The following is a 6,024-nucleotide window of genomic DNA, read 5'->3' as shown; positions in this document are numbered from 1 at the left end:
CTCCAAAACGAGATAGGAGGTGCATGCGTGTAGACAGGATAGATGGGGTGTGTTGGGTCTTTGATGAACAGCCAGGAAGGATGAACAGGAGACACAATGACCATCGCCTTATACATACCCCGTCACAGGAAACGTATTCCACTCTGAAGACGTGTGTGTGTGTGTGTGTGTGTGTGTGTGTGTGTGTGTGTGTGTGTGTGTGTGTGTGTGTGTGTGTGTGTGTGTGTGTGTGTGTGTGTGTGTGTGTGTGTGTGTGTGTGTGTGTGTGTGTGTGTGTGTGTGTGTGTGTCAGTGCGCGTGTGTGTGTGAGTGCGTATGTGTGTGATGAGACATAGGTGTGCCAGAAAAGGTCAGAAGCAATAAAGTCCCACACCCAGTCCCTCTACCGTCCTACAACCTGTGGCAGCCCTGGTGTGTGTTTGTGAAGGGAATTTTTCACTCTGACTGCAGGATGTATTGCCTTCCTCCGAGACCCCATTTTTTCAGGGTTTTCAGGATAACAGTGGTGTGCGTGTGCGTACGTGAGTGTGTGCATGTGTGTGTGTTTCCAAGACAACAGTGGTTAGTGGGTCAGGGCACACAAGGTCTGGAATATGAACATTCCAGAAGAATATTTTCCCCTTTCTTTTTTCCCTTTTTTTTTCCTTTTTTGTTTTTGTATCTCTATTTACTTTCACACATTTGTAGCCAAATACATTGTGTACGTGAAATTATGCATTTGGGCTGATGATTTCTCATGTATTGTTTTCTTTCTCAAAACAATGTTACTCTGCATTTAGAATTCATGTTACATTGGTTGCACAACAACTTGTTTATTGAAGGTACTGACTGCACCCTATATGTGCAGACCCTGTGGTATTAATGACAATGAAATGATACAATGCAATAATACTGTGCATATGATGATGTTCAACATTAACTTTGTACTCAACCACAAACATGTATTTCCACACAATGAAGTGTGACTAATTTCATATCATGTAACATTTGTATGCATATTTGTCTTTGATAATAATGCAGTGTTTTATAACATATTTTCAATAAATATACATATGAAATAACCAATGTTGTAATTCCTTTTTCCCTGTATTTTTTCATAGTAAAGCAACAACACCTCGGTCTATGTAGTCCCAAATGGTGTCTATTACAACAGCTTAGCATAACATTTTAGAAAAAGGGGCAGTTGTGGCCTAATGTGGTCTAGCAGTTAGGGATTTTGTCTACAGAACAGAGGGTTGCAGATTCGAATCCCACCCCACCCTAAATAGTCCCTCCATCCATGGTTAGAATGCCCCTGAACAAGGTACCTAACCGCACATTGCTCCAGAGACTGTAACCAATACCTTATATTAACCCCATGTCAATTCAGATCAGGGGTCAGGAACCTTTTTGGTGGAGAGAGCCATAAACGCCAATTTTTTAAAAATACATTTTCATAAGAGCCATACCATTTTTTAAAAACACTGAATAAAGCATGTATTTCAATTAAGCCCAACAATTTTAGAGTGTGCTGTGAAGTTATTGCTTTTATTGATAACAGGCATTGCATTTTAACATCTTTTAACCTCCTCATCCCGTTTCAACACTATATGGAACCCGTACTTTTGTTTATAAATACAGGACGATTCCATATTTCAAGAGACGGTTGGCAACCCTAGATAAGTAAGAGCCATATATAGTTCCCAAAAGAGCAACAGGTTCCTGACCCCTGATTTAGATGAAGGCATCAGTGAAGGGCAACCAAACAAACATTTTGGCTTTGGAGCATGTCGCACATAAACCCAGAGGTGTCAAAAGTAAAAGTGAAAAACAAGAAATACAGTTTCTTTCCAACACAAGTAACTTATCTGAGTAACCAGTAGACCTCTGTACTTGTCTTACGACCAGCTAACTCAGCACTGGTTGGAGTTTGTGGTGGATCCTTGGTAGGTGTTTTTCAGTAACAACACAGTCTATCTTATAGGTTAGATGGTTGTAACAGCTATGTAATATGTGCTAGTATTGTACTTACACCATGAATTTACTTTTACTTTTGCCACCTCTGCATAAGTGAAAGCGAAAGCCCAACTGGGAAACTCCATCTCCCATTGTCATTGTGACACTGCACACTGTACACAGCGAAATTGCATTTATCCCTCACCCTTGCAACGGGGCAGCCCCCAATGGCACTCCAAGGAAGCAGTGCGGCGGGACGGTACCATGCTCAGGGTACCTCAGTCATGGAGAAGAATGGGGGAGAGCACTGGTTAATTACTTCCCCCACCCACCTGGTGGGTCGGGAGTCAAACCGGCAACCTTTGGGCTGCAAGTCTGACGACCTGACCGCTTACGCATGAGTGCCCTACCCATAAACCCCACGTTCAGATCACAACCCCCCTGGCCACATCATGTGATAGATCCCCCTAGGTAGTTGCTTCCTCCTCCCCTCTCTCCTCTTGTTCAGTACTTTATAAGGCTTGACTAGATCCTTAATATTGAATAGAGGAAGCCAAGCATTAGTGAATATAGGACTTGAACTTGTGGCCAAAGGTTTGCTAGTACGTCTTGCTCCCATCTCCCCGAGTTCAGATTACTAACAGGCCTGACAAGCTCATGTCGCTAATGTGACACACAGCTAGCTCATTTCCTAATAGGAGGCGCATTCCCTAATGTGATAATTGAGGGGGAAACGTTCCTGTTCCCTACCTCCACCTTTGTGCTAAACGAATAATTCCACCCACACACCCTCACACCATCTCCACCTTCACCAATTCCTCACTACATTGCGCCCCGGCACTATGATTAACGCAAACCTTTTATATCACGGCAGAAAGATCGTCTCTGAATTAGCAGACTCTTAATTATCAATTAAGACGTGAGCTGATAAGAGGAGCTGATTAGCCTCTTCGCTCCTCTCTCTCCTCTCTCTCCTCTCTCTGCTCGTTCTCCTCTCTCTGCTCTCTCTGCTCTCTCTGCTCTCTCTCCTCTCTGCTCTCTCTCCTCTCTCGGCTCTCCGCTCCTGGAAATGGAGTTGGGATTGGGCTGATGGGAGAATTAGAGGTCGCCGTGGAGATAATTAAGCAGGGCAGGGAGCGCGTTATCTTCTCCGGGCTAATTATCCAATCAGGAAGGCCGGGAGGAGATGGAGGAGGCGGATGGGTCCGTGTCGTAGTGAGAAGGAGACGGGGGTCCTTAACAAGGCCTTTGTTAACGCCTGGAGGACGTCATCACCAACGAGCTGTAAGAGCAATGTGCTGTATTTTCTAGCCAGTAATCCATCTAGCTTTAAATACTATTGAATTATTCACTGGTGTGGCATGGGAAATATGCAACTGCTCCTCACGTAAAAGCTTATGAATCATTGCATAGTAATGGATTCCAGGTTTAGTAGGTACAAATAAATCCATTGGAAACGCTTGTGGAAACGGTAGTCAACCCTCAGACAGTTATTGCATAGTTACGTACAGTAACTTGCTTCAACTTTAATTTGTGAAATTGTTCATTAAATGTTGCACTCCACAAATCAATTTCTCAACACTTCAATACATTTTATAAAACCCTCACAGGATATCATAGGAGATTATTTGAAATGTTTTTTTTTTATATTTCACGTCATGACTTTACTTAGTCTGGCTTAATGAACTAATAATGCATTTAATTTAATCGATAAATAAACAAGCTGAAAAACACTGCCCTCCCAGAGCCCCCGTCTCCAAATCCTGAACTTTGCCCCTCCAATTACGTTGAGAGCCAAAGCTGCTCCTCAGACAAGATGAGAGGTTAGCTCAGCTCCCACCTGGCTACACTAAAGCACCCACCCAACTCACCCTCCTCCTCCTCCTCCTCCTCCTCCTCCTCCTCCAATCTCCTCCACCATCCTCCAACCTCCTCCACCATCCTCCAAGTATTGTTTGCCAATGAAGAGGACCCACTCCAAAAGACGTTAGTGCAGGAATGCAAGAGGGACAGCATTTAAGCCCCCCGTCCCCTAACTCTTCACCAACCCCCCCGACCACCACCACCACCACCACCACCCAAATTCCATTAGGTCCTCAATGCCATCCGGCTGCTAAACAACACTAATTAGATTCCCCCCTCAGCTGCTTTAATACTCCTCAAGAAAAACAGGCCCTCAATGTGTGCCATTGTTGTCTCCTACAGACAGAGAGAGAGAGAGAAAGAGAGAGAGAGAGAGAGAGAGGGGGAGGGAGAGAGAGAGAGAGAGAGAGAGAGAGAGAGAGAGAGAGAGAGAGAGAGAGAGAGAGAGAGAGAGAGAGGGAGAGAGGGAGGGAGGGAGAGGGGTCATTGTGTCGTCCGGAGTCTTTGTATTGGAGTGCAGTGTCTGAGCGGCCTAGCGACTTGCTAAGTGGTGTTGGACATGCATTCCACTGCTGGGGTCACAGGACAAGCAACACACTCAAGGGGCCTGTGTGTGTGTGTGTGTGTGTGTGTGTGTGTGTGTGTGTGTGTGTGTGTGTGTGTGTGTGTGTGTGTGTGTGTGTGTGTGTGTGTGTGTGTGTGTGTGTGTGTGTGTGTGTGTGTGTGTGCGCGTGTGCGTGTGCGGGCATGCGCGCGTGCGTGCGTGCGTGCGCGCGTGCGCGCGTGCTTGCTTGCGTTCGCGTGTCTGTTTTGAGGCCCATATGCGTAAGTGTCTTTGAGCAAGGGGAACTCCGCATCCAGCCTACTTGTATGTATGGATCCCATGCCCTTTATTTAACCTGAGAGAAGAACCACTTTAGGCTCAAATCCCCCCGAAACATGATGTCATGTCCATAGGCACAAACAAGAATGAGGCATGGGACAGGAATTGGAGTGACAGGGGGGGCAATTTGTGGGCCCTGCGACCACCCACTTGTCAATTAGCCTCATACAATTAAAAGTCCCTCCTGTTTGATTGAGTGTTTAACCCTTGGGTACAGAGCCTCTAATTGTAAGCTTGTTGTGACCAACATGGTAATGACCATGTCTTCATCTGTTGCTTCAGACAGTTGGTAATGGTGTGTTGTTATTGTGTAGTGTAGCGTTGGTTTTTTGTTGGTTTTTTAAAAAATCCCTGCCTCAGATAGACAGAGATCCCTTCTGCACCAAAAGGCTACAGCATCAGTCGTGAGTATACATCAGAACATTTTGATAGTGTATTAAGTCGATTGGACATTTGTGAAATGTTGGCTGCACACTGGTTCCCAAAGGTGTACACATACAGGGACGAGGCGGTGGAAACACCTGTCCTTTTGCCATACTGTACAAAAACAGCCATTTTAAGTTTGTTTGTCCCAATGTACTGTGGTCTTGTCTGCCTGCCCGTCTGTCTGCCTGCCTGCCTCCCTACCTGCCTCTCCTCCTCCCTACATCCCTGCATGCCTGCCTCGCTGCTTCCTGCCTACCAGCTTGCCTGCCCGTCCGTCCGCCCGCCCGATTGCCTGCCCCTCTGCCTACCAGCCTACCTCCCTGCCTGCCTGCCTGCCTGCCTGCTTGTCTACCTGCCTCTCTTCCTCCCTACTTCCCTGCTTGCCTCTCTGCCTGCCTGCCTGCCTGCTTGTCTATCTGCCTTCCCTGCTGCCTTACCTGGCTGCCTGTCTCCCTGCCTGCATCTCCTCCTCCCTACATCCCTGCCTGCCTGCCTCGCTGCTTCCTGCCTACCTGCCTGCCTGCCTGCCCGTCCGCCCGTCTGTATGCTTGTCTGTCTGCCTGCCTGCCAGCCTACCTCCCTGCCTGCCCCTCTGCCTACCAGCCTACCTCCCTCCCTCCCTGCCTGCCTGCTAGTCTACCTACCTGCCCGCCTCTCTGCCTGCCAGCCTACTTATCTCCCTGCCTACCTCCCTGCCTGCTTGTCTACCTGCCTCTCTTCTTCCCTACTTCCCTGCCTGCCTCTCTGCCTTCCTTTCTGTCTGCCTGCCTGCCTGTTGTGCCTTGGGCAGTGGGAAGAGTGATTCACTACCCTGAACTCGACGGCACTTTAGTGCACATTCAAAATGCATGACGGGGCCCATTCATAATTCATCCTACCTATGAATAATGAATCTGGTATTTCATTGAATTATTGCA

Source organism: Engraulis encrasicolus, chromosome 13, assembly GCF_034702125.1.
Source record: "Engraulis encrasicolus isolate BLACKSEA-1 chromosome 13, IST_EnEncr_1.0, whole genome shotgun sequence".
NCBI lineage: Eukaryota > Metazoa > Chordata > Actinopteri > Clupeiformes > Engraulidae > Engraulis > Engraulis encrasicolus.
The sequence above is the reverse complement of the archived record's forward strand: the minus strand, read 5'-3'. Positions refer to the sequence as shown.